This window comes from Prunus mume, linkage group LG2, assembly GCF_029339155.1.
Source record: "Prunus mume cultivar Tortuosa linkage group LG2, ASM2933915v1, whole genome shotgun sequence".
In the NCBI taxonomy this organism is placed as follows: domain Eukaryota; kingdom Viridiplantae; phylum Streptophyta; class Magnoliopsida; order Rosales; family Rosaceae; genus Prunus; species Prunus mume.
The window spans coordinates 13,728,877-13,746,898 of record NC_142699.1 but is presented as its reverse complement, the minus strand read 5'-3'; the positions used below and the strand labels follow the sequence as shown (position 1 = coordinate 13,746,898).

General features: G+C 36.8%; 1 long non-coding RNA gene across 2 annotated transcripts; it reads left to right on the top strand.

Annotated features, from left to right (window-relative positions):
- The first annotated feature begins 4,126 nt into the window (after window positions 1-4,126).
- LOC103320797 (uncharacterized) lies at window positions 4,127-16,526 on the top strand. Of its 2 annotated transcripts, none has more exons than XR_513362.2 (2): window positions 4,127-4,222; window positions 4,366-16,526. It is a non-coding gene; the product is annotated as an uncharacterized LOC103320797 (long non-coding RNA). The 2 variants fall into 2 exon arrangements; XR_016124099.1 differs by having other exon boundaries at window positions 4,143-4,274.
- Window positions 16,527-18,022: the final 1,496 nt, after the last annotated feature.

Genomic DNA, 18,022 nt, shown 5'->3' with positions numbered 1-18,022 from the left:
ATCTGTGTAGCTTTCTTAGTGGATCAAGGATTTCACCAGTACATCACCCATCCGAGAAAGAATTCCAGGACTTTACATTTTTGTCCTGATTAATTTATATATATATATTTTTCATTTTTTCTAAATGTAAAGAGACAAATTATAAAATTATAAAAAAAAAAAAAAAACAATTGGGCTCCCAGATGTCATGAGTGGCCCAATCTTTGATTTATAAGTAAATATTTAGTTTACACATAGCGTAGGCCAAGTCCCTTGATGTTTCTTACTTTTTATGTTTTCATTTTTGTTTTTCAGTAGCAAAAATAAAAGAAGAAAGGCGCAATTCATTTTTATTTGTAGTAAAATGCTCCACCGCCAAATTTTGATGTGGAACAATTCATTTTCCATTTACTTATAATTGTCAGTACCGCTCTATATCTCATGGGAAAACTGAATTTACCTTCTTTATTTTCAGGGTTACATGAGAAGCCAAGCTGAAAACAGAAATTACATTTTTTCTTTTATTCCCTTTAGTAAGTGACTTTTGCATCTTTCGTAAACAGATTGAGGAAATGCTTGATTAGATTAAATCAACATAATTATGAAATAAAATCAGGAAGAAGAAATTGATATTGAGCTAAACTACAAGATCAAAAATGTGCAACATGTCCAAATGTTAACTACTTAATTTCCGGATCAATGTTACACCATTGTTCAAATCTCAATTCAAAATAATGAAGTCGATTATTTTTGTAATTGTTAAGAGATAATAAAGTAGTTGTGATTGCAAATGTAAGTTGGCTCAACAATGAGTCTGCCCCCTTGCACTCATGTTCGAATTTTTCTTTATAAATTATATTAGTTTAGAGTAGTTTATACTTTATACACCATCATTTATATTATATTAAAAAAAAGTCACCCTTCAATGGGCTTCCTTCTTTGTGTCCGGATATACTCTTGGAAACTGGGCTTGATCAAACTTTAGATGTTAGGCTAGTCACAGGGTGTTGACCAGTGCCAATAATATTAAACGGTCCACTCCTGTTCCTTTTAGCCCAGGCCAGTATTGTTACACTACCACTTGCTTCGAGAATTTTCAAAAAAAGACGTGGCAGCTTTTCTTTTCTTTTATTTGTTTTAAGAATTAACTACACTTTAGTCCCTAGAGGTTTAGGATCAGTATCGAAATGGGCTCTGAGATTTCAATTTCATCAATTTCATACCCAACGTATCCAAATACGACCAATTCACCCCGTCCGTTAGATTGACCGTCTAGTCAAACGTTAAATGTTGATGTGTCAACTGTGGAACCCGCCATGACGACAACTCATTCCAACTAGTCCACGTGAAGGGCATTTCAGAAATAAAATTAAAGAACAATTTTTTTTATATATAAATATATATTTTTTCAAAACCAAAAAACAAAAAATCCCAGCATGTCTCCCTCTCCTAGCCACCCTTCGTCAACCTCCACAGCCCCTATGTTCTCTCTTACTGGCTCCCCAACTAAAACCCATAAACTCTTAGCCACACTCATGAATCATATATTGGCTGTTAAAACCTGCATTTCCATTTCATTCAACCAGCTTTCCAAAACGACGACAACACAACAACAAAAAGCTAACGCACCATTGGATCCGATGAGGAGGCATAGATCGCCGACGTTGAGGGTGAGGTTGAAGTCCTCATCCACCAAAAAGTTTCAGAAAAACTCAAGAACAAAATTACCAGTATTCTCAAGAAGTTTATATTCAAACAGTAAATTTTCCCAGTAAATCAGATAGAAAAAAAAAACATCAAATAAATCACACTGACTACAAATCCTAAACCCACCTCCAAAAAAAAAAATTTAACCAAAAGAAAAAAACAAATAAGCAATCAAAAACAATAACACTCACTTATAAATTTCAGGTAAATTTCGGAGGAATTGTGAGGAGATTAGGGTTTTTCTTCTCTCTCTGCAGAGCAAAACAAGAAGAAGAAGAAATAAGCAGAAGCAACAATGGAAGATGTCACATAGAGGGTGAACAACTTGCAAATCACGAACTCATCATACAATAACAAGAAGAATCTCATCCAGGTTTCAAATACCAAAAAGGCCCCTCTTCTTTTATGTCAATCTTGCCAAAAGGTACATGAAGCAGAACAATGAGGTGGAGATCTCTGCCCTTGGAATGACTATTGCTAATGTTGTTACCATTGCTGAGATTCTGAAGAACAATGGATTGGCTTTCGAGAAGAAGATCTTGACTTCTACAATTGACAAGAGGGAGGACTAAATGAATTTCAATTTCCTGGACTTTCAATTTCTCGTCCTTATCCCCCCAATCCACTAGGGCCATACCTGACCCAATATCTATTTCTCTTCATCCCTCTTCTCCTATCTTCGTCATCGCCATCCTCTTCCCTCTATTTATCTCCTTTTGTGGCTCAGTTTGATTGAATTGGACAAATTATGTTTTTTAGGTTCGGGTAATTATGGATTTGGAGCAACAACTTATAAGACTAGTGAGTTATTTGGTTCTGATTGTGAGGTTGATCTTGTTTTGGATGTTTGATCGTGTTTTGGGTTGGGGAGGGCCTGGGATTGATTCGGGGAGGGGGTCTGTGGAGGGTCAGTGAAGGTGGATGAGAGATGGAGAGAGAGGGTTGCTAGAATGGGGATTTTATTTTATTTTATTTTAAAAAAAAATTCCCGAAATGCCCTTCACGTGGACTAGGGGTGGCAATTTGGACACGACCCAATACACGACTCGAAACCCGCATGAGAAATTAACGGGTTCAACTCTGCACGATAAAAACAGGTCAATTTGGGTCAACCCGTTCTGACCCGTTTAATAAACGGGTGGATTTCAGATCGACCCGCTAACCCGTTATAATACATGTCTAACCCGTTTATTAAACGGGTCGTGTCAACCCGTATATTACACGCTAACCCGCTAAAAAATGAAGATAAATGGAGACTTCAGCACACACACACAAGGGGCTTCAAACCTCCTACCACCCTCATTTCTCTCAAACATCTTATCAACCATGCTACAAACAATTTTGTGATTTTATGGTATGCTTTTTAATATTTATAATGTTTCTTTTTCTTTTATGTTTTCCTTTCTTTTCCATCTCTCTTCTCCTCTTTTTTTTTATTTTTATTTTTTTTTGTCTTTTCCTTTAATCTTCTTTCCTTTTTTTTCTTTTTTTTTTTTCCTTCTCTTTAGTTTTCTCTCATCTCTTTTTTTTTTCTTTATTTCTTTCTTTCCTTCAATCTTCTCTCCTATCTCTCTCTCTATTTTCCTTCTCTTTTCTCTCATCTCTCTATCTTTTTTTTTCTTTCATTTCCTTATATTTTCTCTACTCTCTCTGTTTTTTAAATTTAATTTTTTTCAGTTGTGAGTTTCGTAACATGCATGTTATTATTTATGAACCCGTTACGACTTGAAACCCGCACGATAAAAGACGACCTAAACTGACACGACACGTTTATTAAATGGGTTGGGTTGGGTTGAGCATTCTTGACATGTTTATTATCCCCACACGACGAAACGACATGACACGACCCATTGTCAGCCCTAACGTGGACTAGTTGGAATGAGTTGTCGAGGGTCATGGCGAGTCCTACAGTTGACACATAAACATTTTACCTTTAACCAGACGGTCAATTTAACGGACGTGGTGAATTTGTCATATTTGGATACGTTGGGTATTAAATTGATGAAAGTGAAATCTTGTGGCCTATTTTGATACTGATCTTAAACCTCTAGGGACTAAAGTGTAGTTAATCTTTGTTTTAATTTTTTTCATCCAAACTTTTGTAGGAATCCTGGTACAACAAGGTCTGGACACGTGTCAGTTTCCTTTTATTTTTCTCTATGCGAATGTGTATAGGAATCCTGGTGCAACACGGATTGCGAGTTTTCGCCCAAAAACCACGTGGCAGATTTTTTTTTTCCCATCCAAAAGGAATCCGGATCCGACAAGGCGTGCGCGTCCTCACCACCACAAATATACAAAGTAATAAAATAAAAAAAGAGAAAGTAGCGTTGATTTCAAGTCATTACAACCGACCAAGAAAAACCGCGTCGACAGCTCATCACTATCCGTTACAACTTACACATCCACCGTCTATTACTTCCATCACCGGCTTAATCTTGGCCGTTCATGCCGACCCCCTCTCCTCATAAATACCCTTCAGAAGTTCTCACGAGTCATTCTGCTGGTCCCTGAACGAAAGGGCGATGGCGATCAGGTTTCGTTTTGTGTAGATTATCGGATTTTGTTGATTCGCTTCTTCTGTTTGGGTTTGATTCTATGATTTAGATATGGATGGATGGGTTTGATTCTATGATTTAGATATGGATGGATTAAGTTTTGTTTATCGCTATGCTGTAGGGTTTGGTGATGGATTTTGCTACCTATTAAAAGTGGAATCTAATGACCGTTGAAGGTTGTGACGATATAAAGAACCAGAGGTTGTGTATATTTGCAGTCTTGTTTTATTGGTTCAGATGAGACCCAAACAAGATGGGCCTGATGGTGAAGTAGGTGTTTGGTATGAAACTGCTTTGAATTCGATTCGGATCTTCTAGTTGTTTTGTATAGATAGAATTTGTTGACTTGAGGCCAAAGTTCATCTTTATTGATATGCTTATGTGTTTTGATTGGCCTGATGGTGATGACTGCCAGGGCATCTAGTTCTGCTTGCGATTTGATTTGGACCGAAAACCGCATGATTTTGTTCTGAAGTTCAGAATATAATGATTTGGAAATTTCCCTTGTTTTTTATCAATCAAATAAGCGGAGCTTTGCTGTTATTTTTCAGGCCTCGTTTGCGGTGTTTGACACACGAGGGTTAGATGTTATGGTTAGCTGATAACTCCATAGGTTCTTATGGTGATCTGATTGGATGGCTATGAGGTTGGATTTTATACTGATTTGCGGATGCAATGGAATGTTGAATTTCAAAATTGTCTATGTGGATCTATTGATTTGCAGGAGATAGTAATCGTGTTGCGGATTTGAGCTTATGTCTGCACCTTTTCAGTCTTTGGATAGAGTCCATTTGTAAAGGTTTTCATTGGTTTGCTGCATATGGATTATTGTTTTTGGTTACGTGCTTATTCTTTTACAGTTTGTCAAAATGTGCGTCTTTATGTATCTTTCAAGTCCCTGAAATTTGTAAGTAATATCATGTTTATGTCCTCCTCCTTTTCCCTAGAATCATGCCAAACTTTCTGCTCTTATTTTGACACTAAATCCAGAATTGGTGTGGTACATTGTTAACCTTCTTAGTTCGTAGCCTTTCATTTCGATGTGTTTCTTGTTTTTTGGGTATGTTCTAAACGGGTTTTTATGTCCTCAATTTTGGCTTTCTATTGATTTTCTCAGTTGGAATGAAAGGGTCTATTTTAATTTCTTCTTATCTCAAAGATATAGTAATTGTTTTTTCAGATATATAAAATTATTCAATGTATGTGGTCAATAAATTTTGCTTTCAATAAAATTGTTTTCTCTCAGTTGATTACAGACCCCGAGTATTTCTCACTTATCTTTTTATTCCCATGTATTTGATCAATAAATTTTGCTTTATGGTCTTTAAGCTATTAATACTTACAACCAAAAGTGGTTTGGCGCTTACCTTTTAGCGTTATGTTTTTTTAAAGTTTGTTCATTTCTATGGTTGTCATTGCATATATTTGGGCTTCGAATTTGTATAGCAGTGTGGGTAGGTATTGTCTTGATGATTCACTAATTTTGTGATTAAAGTGCTTATGGAGACTAAGTTGGATGGAGCTAAAAGTTTATGACACTTATGGGGAGCTATTCTGGCTTGGTTAACATGTTAAATATTTTTATTTTTATTTTATTTTATTTAATGCAAGTTTCTCTCTCTCTCTCTCTCTCTCTCTCTCTCTCTCCCTCCCTCCCCGAAATTAATATTAGGTACTATGTATTTTTCAGAAATTAATATTAGGTACTATGTATTTTTCAGGTTTCTTCCGTTGGTTTCGAATTGGCATACTACTACCTAAGAGGGGGTTTAATGCTGTTGCCTTTCGTTTCCCATGTAATTTTTTTTATTAAATTTGGTGTTTATGTTTTAGAAATATCTTATGTAGATGCAACCTAATTTTGGTCTTAGGGACAAAGTTTCACCACGGGGTAACGGTTTGAGAGCTCAAAGCCGCTTGTTTTGTTTTGTTCCCCTTCGTTGTTTTCTTATTTTTGTTACTTGTTCAATATCGTGAATTATGTGGTCTGTCTTTACGTTGGTGTCTTGCTATAGTCCACATTATGTAGTGATTATCAGGATTTTGAGTAGTTCCTGGGGTTACCTTGTTTGCTGATTTTTTGTGTGCAGGAATTTGGTTTTAATGCCACAGTTAATGAAGGAATTGGAATTAGGTTATTGGGAGAACATGTTAAATCCTTTGTCTCTCAAGTTTTTTAAACTTTTATATACGTCTCTCTCTCTTTCTGTCTATTTCACTCCTTAATTAATATTATTTATTATGTATTTTTCAGGTTTCTTATGTTGGGTTTGAATTGACTTACTAGCTAAGAGGGGGTTTAGTGTTGTTGCCTGTTGTTTTCATTCCAGATACATTTGGTGCTGTTCTTTTTAGCAATATCTTATGTAGATGCACCTTAATTCTTGTCTTAGGGACAAAGTGGGGGCACGGGTTTGAGAGATCAAGGCCACTGGTTTTTTTTGTTCACCTTCCTTGGATTCGTATTTTCGTTATGTGTTCAATATCTTGAATTCTGTGGTCTGTCTTTCCATTGATGTCTTGCTTTAGTCCACATTATGAAGTGATTATCAGGATTTTGAGCAGTTACTGCAGTTGCCCTGTTTGGTGATGGTTTTATTTCTCTTATTTCTTTTTAAACTTTTATACAAGTCTCTCTCTCTCTCTCTCTCTCTCTCTCTCTCAATATCTCTGCATTTCACCCCTAAATTGGACAGGTATTATGTTTTTCAGGTTTCTTCTGTTGGGTTTGAATTGACTTACTACAATAAAGGGGGTTTAATGATGTTGCTTTTTTGTTTCCCATTTCAATTTTTTATATACATTTGGTGGTGTTATTATAGCAAATATCTTATGTAGTTGCACCCTAATTCTTGTCTTAGGGACAGAATTGCATCGGGGCGCACCAGTTTGAGAGCTCAGGGCCGCTGGTTTTGTTTGTTCACTTTCCTTGGTTTCTTATTTTTGTTACTTGTTCAATGTTGTGAATTTTGTGGTCTGTTTTCTGTCGATGTCTTGCTTTAGTCCACATTATATAGTGATTGCAGTTGCATTGTTTGGTGATTTGTTTGGTAGGAATTTGGTTTTAGATGTTTACGCCTCAGTTAAATGGAAGTGGAAATAGGTTATTGGGAGAATATGTTTGCGTTTTGTTTTTTGATGTAATTGTTTAATTCTCTACTCGTTCAATGTCCTAAATTATTTGGGAGAACATCTTAAATATTTTATCGTTTAATTTTTTTAAGATTTATATATATATATATATCTCTCTCTCTCTCTCTCTCTCTCTCTCTCCCCCTAAATTAATATTAGGTATTATGTATTTTTCAGGGTTCTTCTGTTGGGTTTGATTCGACTTACTACCTTAGAGGGGGTTTAATGCTGTTGCCTTTTGTTTCCCATTTCAAAAATTTATTACATTTGGTGCTGTTATTTTAGCAATATCTTATGGAGATGCACCCTAATTCTTGTCTTAGGGACAAAGTTTCACCTGGGGGCACCGGTTTGAGAGCTCAAAGCCGCTGGTTCTGTTTATTCACCTTGTTTCTTATTTTTGTTACTTGCTCAATATCGTTTCTGTGGTTTTTCTGGTGGTGTCTTGTGCAGACTTGCATAATGCAGAGACTTGTTTTAGTCCGCATTATGCAAGTCTATGAGGATTTTGAGCAGTCCTACACTACCTTGTTTGGTGAATTTTTGCATGAATTTGATTTTGAAGGTTTATGCTGCAGTTAAATGGAAGAGGAAATAGGTTATTTGGGGAATGTGTTGTCGTTTTGTTTTTGGTGAAATTGTTTTATTCTCTGCTCGTTTGATGTCCTATATTATTGGGAGAACATGTTAAATATTTTTCTTTTATTGTTTTATTTTTTTATATATTAAGTGTATATCTCTCCCTCTAACACTTAATTAATATTAGGTATTATGTATTTTCAGGTTTCTTCTGTTGGGTTTGAATTGACATGCTACCTAAGAAGGGGTTTATTGTTGTTGCCTTTTGTTTTACATTTCAAAAATTGATTACATTCGGTGCTTGTTATTTTAGCAATATCTTATGTAGATGCACCCTAATTCTTGTCTTAGGGACAAAGTTTCAACTTGGTGCATGGGTTTGAGTGGAGTTCAAGGCCGCTGGTTTTTATTCACCCTTCTTGGTATATGGGGGGATATGTTCAAAATCACCATCAATCTTATTAATCTTTTTTTCCTTCGTTCGAAGATATAATATTATGATGTTTTGATTACAGATACTGAAATATGCCTTTACTTCCTTCTGTGCTGCCATGTATTTGTTCGATGTATGTTGCTTTATGGTCTTTAAGCTATTAGATAATTACCGCCAAACAGTGCTTAAGCCTTTATGTTTTGTCTTCCTTTCGTTGGTTTATTTCTAAGCTTGTCATTCCATATATTTGGTCTCCCAAATTGTATAGAGGTCTGGTTTGACATTCTCTTGATGATGATTCCCTATTTTCGTGATTTGATGCGTATGGAGAATTGGTTGCATTTAAAGTTTATGACTCTGTTGTGGGGAGCAGATTCTGGTTTGGTTTCTTAACAAGAACATGTTAACTTCCTACTTTTAAATTCTCTCTCTCTCTCACCCCCTAAATGAATATTGGGTACTTTGTATTTTTCAGGTTTCTTCTGTGGGGTTCTAGTTGACATACCATTTAAGAGGGGGTTTAATTCTTCTTTCCTTCTGTTTAATTTCCCATCTTAAGGATTTATAAGATTTGGTGCTGTTATTTAGCAATATCTGAAGTAGATGCATCCTAATTCTTGTCTTAGGGAAAAAGTTTTCCTTGGGGCATGGCAATGAATGGAGCTCATGGGTGCTGGTTTTGTTTATTCACCCTTCTTGCTTTCTTGTTTCTTTTACATATTCAATATCGGTGAATTATGTGGTTGTCTTTCCTTTGATGTCTTATGCAGATGAATCTCTTGCTTTTAGTCTGTCTTCATGGAGCTGAGTATGAGGATTTTGAGTAGCTTCTGCAGTTGCCTAATTGACCCTGTTTGCTTTCTTATTTCTGTTACATGTTCAATATCGTGAATTCCGTGGTCTTTCCTTTCGTGTCTTATGCAGTGCATCTTTTGCTTTAGTCCAGAGTATCAGGATTTTGAGGAGCTTCTGCGGTAGTTCTATTTGGTGATCGTTTTCAGGGATTTGTTTTTAAAGGTTTACATTGCAGTTAGTTCTTGGCTTGTAATTTAATTTCTTATTTCTTTGATGTCTGGAACCATTTGTTTATGCAGATTGCAAATCTTGTCTGTCTATGGAATCTCAGTCTCCGTTGAATAAAAATGGGTTGCCTAACTATAAGAGGGGTCTTTTATCTGATCTTTTTTATTCGTACCGTCTGTAGTGTGGGGCACATTGTCTGAGCTATATTTCTTCCTGCTGGCGTATCCTAACTCGTGTCTGTATATGGAGGTCTCACTTTCTCGAACGAGTTTTAAGAAGGGGTTTGAGTAGTTTTTGGCTTATGATTTTGTTCCTTATTTCTTGGTGTTTATGAGGTATGGAACCATTATTTGAGCACTCTTTTATGCAGATGCATCCCAACGCTTGTCGGTTGCTGGAGTGTCACACTGTTGAAAGAAAAAAAGGGGTTTTCTGAGTTATTATCTGATTTTATATTATTGGAGCCCGTACGACATCCTGAGACATTTTTTGCTCAATGTCTTTATATGCAGACCATTACACTTGTCTTCTTGTGGGGTCTGATTCCTTGAACAAGCTGCTTTTAAGAAAGGGTTTGAGTGGTTCTCTGCTTAACTTCTTACATGAGCCATTAATGTTTTCTTTTAGAGTTTGATGCATCTTGTGTATGGTGAAGAGTTTAGAAGATCTGGTACCATTGTTCGAGCAATATTCTATGCAGATGCAATTTAACTCGCTTGTGTATGAAGTCTTTGTTTAAGGAGAGCAGGGGGTCTTTTATCTGATCTTTTTTATTCCTACCATCTGTATAATGTGGGGCATGTTGTCTGAGCTATATTTCTGCCTGCAGGCGTATCCTAACTCGTGTCTGTATATGGAGGTCTCACTTTCTCAAACGAGTTTTAAGAAGGGGTTTGAGTAGTTTTTGGCTTATGATTTTGTTTCTTATTTCTTGGTGTTTATGAGGTATGGAACCATTATTTGAGCACTCTTTTATGCAGATGCATCCCAACGCTTGTCGGTTGCTGGAGTCACACACTGTTGAAAGAAAAAAGGGGTTTTCTGAGTTATTATCTGATTTTATATTATTGGAGCCCGTATGACATCCTGAGACATTTTTTGCGCAATGTCTTTATATGCAGACCATTACACTTGTCTTCTTGTGGGGTCTGATTCCTTGAAGTAGAACGGGCGGCCTTTTAAGAAAGGGTTCGAGCAATATTCTATGCAGATGCAATTTAACTCGCATGTGTATGAAGTCTTACTTTGTTTAAGGAGAGCAGGGGGTCTTTTATCTGATCTTTTTTATTCGTACTGTCTGTATAATGTGGGGCACATTGTCTGAGCTATATTTCTGCCTGCAGGCATATCCTAACTCGTGTCTATATATGGAGGTCTCACTTTCTCAAACGAGTTTTAAGAAGGGGTTTGAGTGGTTTTTTGCTTGTGATTTTGTTTCTTATTTTTTGGTGTTTATGAGGTATGGAACCATTATTTGAGCACTCTTTTATGCAGATGCCTCCCAACGCTTGTTGGTTGCTGGAGTCTCACTGTTGAAAGAAAAAAAGGGGTTTCCTGAGTTATTATCTGATTTTATATTAGGGAGTTTCACTAAAACACCCAAAATGGGAGTTGAAATTATAAAAAAACCCAAGCACTATTTAAACATATAAACACACCCAAAACCCATCATTACACACACTCAAAACTCATTTATAAACACACCCAAAAAGTTGATTTTGGGGTTGATTTTGGGTGTGTTTATATGTTTAAATAGTGCTTGGGTTTTTTTATAAATACATGTTTAGGATTGGGTTTATTTATAAATTTGTATTTATATTATTGGAGCCCGTACGACATCCTGAGACATTTTTTGCTCAATGTCTTTATGTGCAGACCATTACACTTGTCTTCTTGTGGGGTCTGATTCCTTGAAGTAGAACGGGCGGCCTTTAAGAAAGAGTTTGAGTGGTTCTCTGCTTATGATTTAACTTCTTACATGAGCCATTAATGTTTTCTTTTAGAGTTTGATGCATCTTGTGTATGGTGAAGAGTTTATAAGATCTGGTACCATTGTTCGAGCAATATTCTATGCAGATGCAATTTAACTCGCATGTGTATGAAGTCTTTGTTTAAGGAGAGCAAGGGGTCTTTTATCTGATATTTTTTAGTCGTACCGTCTGTATAATGTGGGCACGTTGTCTGAGCTATATTTCTGCCTGCAGGCGTATCCTAACTCGTGTCTATATATGGAGGTCTCACTTTCTCGAATGAGTTTTAAGAAGGGGTTTGAGTAGTTTTTGGCTTATGATTTTGTTTCTTATTTCTTGGTGTTTATGAGGTATGGAACCATTATTTGAGCACTCTTTTATGCAGATGCATCCCAACGCTTGTCGGTTGCTGGAGTGTCACACTGTTGAAAGAAAAAAAGGGGTTTTCTGAGTTATTATCTGATTTTATATTATTGGAGCCCGTATGACATCCTGAGACATTTTTTGCGCAATGTCTTTATATGCAGACCATTACACTTGTCTTCTTGTGGGGTCTGATTCCTTGAAGTAGAACGAGCTGCTTTTAAGAAAGGGTTTGAGTGGTTCTCTGCCTATGATTTAACTTCTTACATGAGCCATTAATGTTTTCTTTTAGAGTTTGATGCATCCTGTGTATGGTGAAGAGTTTATAAGATCTGGAGCAATATTCTATGCAGATGCAATTCAACTCGCATGTGTATGAAGTCTTACTTTTTTTAAGGAGAGCAGGGGTGCTACTAGGAGTGAATTTCTTCGCCCTATTATTTGATTTGCTGGTCTTTGAGATTTTGCACAACTTATTTGAACAGCATTTCTATATGCAGACACATCCTAACTCTTGTCTTATGCATGGAGTCCAACATTGTTGACACAGAAGAGCTTCTTCCAAGAGGGGGTTTCTTGTCTTATTATCTATTATCTATTTTGGAGATTGTATGAGATCTTGGGCCATGATTTGCACCATTTTTTTCCATTCTATGCAGATCATCTTGTCTGTATATGGGGTCCAACTTTGTTGAAGGAAATCGCTATTAAGAGGGAGTTGAGTATTATAGCCTTATGATTTAATTTCTTCTTGGGTTTATGAGATTCGACACTTTTGTTGGGCATTCTTTTGTGCAGATGTATTGTAGCTCTGCACTGTTTCTGGATCTTTTTCCTCAGATGTTGGGCTTTGTTGATTTTTTTCTTGTGCTTTAATGTCTCAGTTTTTAAGGAGTGATGAGATGCATCCTTGTTCGTGTGTGAACCAGTGTAACTTAATTCATGACTGGACTAATTTCTTAAGGAGATTATGCTGCGTCTGATCTTTGTTGTGGCTCTCTTTTTTGAGGAGGGTTTCTGCAGTTCAATTTCAAGTTAATGTTAATGGCGAAACCTCAGGAACAGGTGTCATGCCGAGTTTTGTTTTCCGTTTATTCAATTCAGAATGCTGAACCTTTGAACCTTTGGGCAATTCTTCAGTCATTGTCTCGTGCAGATGCTTATTAAGTCTTACTTGAGTTAAGTTGATGAGGATGATTTTTCGAGTGACAATCAGAACTTGTGGCACCGCGCCTGGTTTTTCATATTTGCCTTTGTTTTCTTGATACTTACATTTCTTTTCAACTGGTGATACGTTATGATGTTGTCAATGTTTTTTGTGGTAGTTCATGGATTTTCCTGTGCGGAAGTTTTGTAGCTCGGAGTCTGTCTTGGATCTCCGTTGATTCCTTGAGAAACACTCCACATTTGTTTTCTTATTCATGGTCTTATTTCATGGTGTTTATCCTTCCTGGCTCGATAGTTCAACATATTCATGTGGTGATGGGTTTGTTCTTTTCTTTAACTTAATTATCTTCTCTCAAAATTTACTTTATTTCTGTTTTTTAAAAGATTTAACTTATTAAAGAATTTGAATTTCGTGTTGGGGCCTCAAGATCCTTAATTTTGTATGATTCTGTTCCTCCCATTCACTTATATATTACACTGGTCTTTAATTAATTCACACATTTTAAGGGTCGGCAGATGCTTGTCTTTATTGGTATTGCTGTTTTTGTCTGTTTAAATGTTTGATTTGTCTGGTTGAAGGTGGATTCAATGCAGTCTGTTCAGCTTTGTGCAATACTTTGGCCATTGAGGGTTGGATATTCTTTGGTGCTTATCTCTTTTTTCGCCTCTTCTTTGACCTTTTCAGAAGGGCTCTTGTTAAGATATTTGGTCCTTCATTTGATATTTTACTGCTGAGTGTATATGATCTGGCACCACCATTTGATCTCATGCAATGTGTTGGCAGTTGCATCCTAACTTGTTTTTTACTGGAGTCGCACTTTGTCAGAGCCTAGAACATCTCTTTTTGGAGGTGGTTCTATGTTCCTTTGCTTGCGATTTAGTTCTTTGTAGACCATAAATGTGGCATTTTTGAGCAAATGTATTATGCAAATTCATTTCGCATTTTTTTTACTTGATTACATATTAATGGAATGGGTATTCCAGCAAACCAACGAAATTAAGGATTTGGCGTGTGCGACAATCAAGAGGAATGGGAGTTGCCTTTGTAGAGTGTATGTCTTTCCTTTTGGTCTTGTCTTCATTGGAATCCTGGTGTATGGTTTATTTTTGTTAGATTTTATCAGATATGATTCGAGCAAAAAGATTTGTGCAGCAACATTTGTCTCTTAAAGTCCTGGGGTTTATAGGTGGGCAGGCTGCTGTTTGTTTTAAGAGGGAGTGGGAATGTGGTATGCAGATTGACGTCTTTGGATGCAGTGAAGTATCATTGGACCGTAGAGCAGCACTTGCTGACACATAAACTGAGTATGACTTTGATCTTCGTTGATGGAACTGTTCTGTGAGGGGTTGTGAGATTTGATTTTGTCTTTTACATAGTATCTTATTTCAAATATGTTTCAAACTTTTATTCATTGATCTCGTTTTGCCGGAGGTTTACTGATGTTCAGGTTGACGGGATTGATTTGGCAGCAGAAATGGATAGGATGACTTGTTTTGATTTTCTTTGGATTTCAGCATTTCCGATCTTAATTAGCTTATCTTCCATGTCTTGCTCGATTTTTCAGACTATGGGCTGAGGGTTAATTCTTTCCTTTGATTTAATTGCTTCTCTCAAAGTCTTTTTGTATATATATATATATTTTTCTCAAGTACAGATGCTAATATGTACCTCTTCGGCTTTTATAGTGTTGGAGGTGGTGGTTTGTGGTCTGCTAAAGGGTTTGGCTTTTGTCTTAAACATAGAGACCTGTTGGCATCTTTCGGTGTGAGTGCCTGGTTTGCTTTTGCTGGTTCTTTTGCTGTGGCATGTTGCTTTTTTATTCTGGCAGGCTAAAGTTTGTGATGGATCAGTTTGTTGGATATTTGAAATTTCTGTGCAGAGTAGTCCATTGTATAAGGTTGGGTTTTTAAGCTTGAAGTGTGCTGATCCGTTTAGGTTACACATGGTGTATGCTTTGGTGTATCATTTAATTTGTTTCCTGTAAGAGAGAAGATTTGGTACCTGTTTTATGTGCACACTTTCCTGAAGAGTGTTTTTTCTAGGTGGAGAAATGCAGGTCTTTAAAAGGGGTTGTTTAACAAGTTGACGATCTGGCATAATTATATGGGTCGTGTTTTATGCAGAAGCAGTCTCATTCTTTCAATGCTGTCTCAGATTCAAGTTTATGCAGAGACCTGATAAAACTGTTTTTTAAACTGCTGGTGGAAATAAATGTGGCATGACGTGTGATATTTTCCTTCCCTGTCTTTTTAGTTTCGTCAGCTGATAATACTTTTTTCTATAACCGTTCCTTTGTATAGCTTTTGTGTTCATTTGGGCGGCTTGATAGGATCTGCTGTTCTTTCCTTCATTTGGTGCTTCTCATGCGTAGTCCCAACTTATTGAACGTTGCAATCTGACACTGTTTCTATGATCAATTTGACATTTTAAAAGGATTTGAGTATTAATTATATTCTTCATTGTTGGTGTCAAATTATAGACATTTTGAACTCTAGTGTGTTTTTTATATTGATGTCCTTATGAGTTGCTGGGTGTGTTTCTTTTATTGGTTCAATAATGCCGTGGTTGAGCGTCATTTGACTATTCCCAGCTGGTTGCTAATACAGGTTGATTTTCTGGAACTAATGTGAATGTGAGTCGTGCTTTAATGCATACATAGCTTATTTTGGATCTTGCAAAAACCTACAATATAACAATGAACAAATATGCTTTAGCTGGATTTTAAGCTCGTGAAGTGTGGAAGGGATGATAGGGATGAGGTCCTCTGAGAGATTGCATTAAATGTGATACTTGATCTCTAATTTATGACTAAGTAATGAACTTACAAAGAGAACATGTAATGGATTGAAAGAATGTAGTCCTGGTTTGTCATTTTGGAATGAGCCCTTTACGTAGATTGCTTATTATGGGAGAGAATTTTTGTCTTGCCTTTGTTAAAGGAGATTTCTAAACTAATATTTCTCTTGGGTAGTTTTTCTTTTTGGATATTTGAAGTATATATGTTAAATAGAAGTTGCTTGGTTTTCGCAAATAGGTTTGGAGTTTTTGAAGTTCTTTGTACATTTGAACTTTGACCTTGTTTTGTTGTTTATTGTTTATCAATTGTACAATGTTCTTGATAGCTTTTTCTCTTTTAGATTTGTTTGGCGTTTAGTATGATGATTATGTTATATGCATTGCTCTGTTGTTAGCTGCTGTCTGTTGTGTGTATTTGTGTTTAGGTAGTTAGGTTTTTAAGGGATGTAGCTCAAAATGGTAGAGCTCTCAGCTTGTAACCTGTATGAACAAGTTACAAGACTTACGAGAAGATCAAGGTTCAAATCCTTGCATCCCTGCACCCCAACATATTTGGTAGTTTTTGACCTGCCTGTTGATGGATTGAAAGAATCTAAACCCTTGCCTCTGTGTCTCTGGTGCGGATGCTGTTGGTGGCTGACTAAAATGGTAGTTTGGATTATCTGTGGACTGGGAACCTGAATTGGCTGATGTGTAGTAAAATGCTCCACCACCAATTTTTGATGTGTAACAATTCATTTTCCATGTACTTATAATTATCAGGGCCGCTCTATCGCTCACGGGGAAGCTGAATTTACCTTCTTATTTTTTCAGGGTTACATGACTTATGTTTTTTTGTTTTTTTTTGTTTTTGTTTTTTGGGTTGGAGCATATACTAGAATCACCCTAAAAGAGTATAAAGATTGCAACTAATTTATTTGGGAGTATAAAGATGGGAACTAATTTATTTGAAACCCAAATGTAAGAGGTAGAGACAATATCCTAATTTAAAAAAAGATTCGCCGTCCGAACCAAACATAAAAACAAAAGAAAGAAGAAAAGGAGGAATCTTGGACTCCTCTTCAGCAGTGGCAGCGACTGAAATCAGCCGTATGCGGCTCAGCAAATGTGGATATAAAACAGAAAAACAAAATACACCTGGGCTAAAGCCAATAACAAGGCCCAATACACTAGAAACCAAATGAAAAAAAATTAAGAATGAAAAAACTACTTGTGTCAAAGAAATAACGTGGCAATGGAAAGCCAACAATACGGGCAAGCATCAATCCGATCGATTTAATGTGTAATTACTGACTTGGTTTGGTTTTAATCAAGAAAAAGTAAAGGTTTAAAAATTGAACTGAATCATATACTATTTAGTTTCAAGCTTTTGTACACCCGTATAAACCGAATCTAATTGTCTATTTATATATTTATATTTAATTTTACACGCGTAGTGATAGGACCGGACTCAAATTTCATTTTGAAATCCGTGTCGAATCCTGTGTGTATTCAATACCTATCAGGTGCCGAGGATATTTGAACAAATTGTCCTTTAAACTAAAACTCAAAAATTCATTTAAGGTTTGATTTCTGCTGAAAAATTGATAGACTCCCCTGTAAATGTCACATTCATGGATCGGCTCAGCCGTAGCACGATATTGTTCGCTTTGGGCCTTCCTTTCTGCCTTCATGGTTTTGTTTTTGAGAACTCACGAGCAACTTTCCAGAGGGTCACCCATCCCGGGACTCCTTTGTAAATGTCACATCCAAGGATCGGCTCCGCCGTAGTATGATATTGTCCGCTTTGGGCCTTCCTTTCTACCATCACAGTTTTGTTTCTGAGAACTCACGAGCAACTTCCCAACGGATCACCCATCCTGGGATTGCTCTAGCCTCAACTCGCTTAACTTCAGAGTTCCTATGACTCCGAAGCCAATGAGCTCCCAAAAGATCTCGTGCTAGATGGAGGCGGGCATGTACATATAAGGCACATCACCCTCTCTCTGTTGGTCGATGTGGGATGTTACAATCCACCCTCCTTAGGGGCCCGACGTCCTCGTCAACACACTCGCATCATACGACAGAGTGGCTCTGATACCAAATTGTCACATCTCGGGATCGGCTCCACTGTAGCACGATATTGTCCGCTTTGGATCCCCATCTCTGCCTTCACGGTTTTGTTTATGGAAATTCACGAGCAACTTCCCAAGGAGTTACCCATCCTGAGATTGCTCTAACCCCAACTTTCTTAACTTCGAAGTTCTTATGACTTCGAAGCTAGTGAGCTCCCAAAAGGTCTCGTGTTAGATGAAGGTGGGCATGTACATATAAG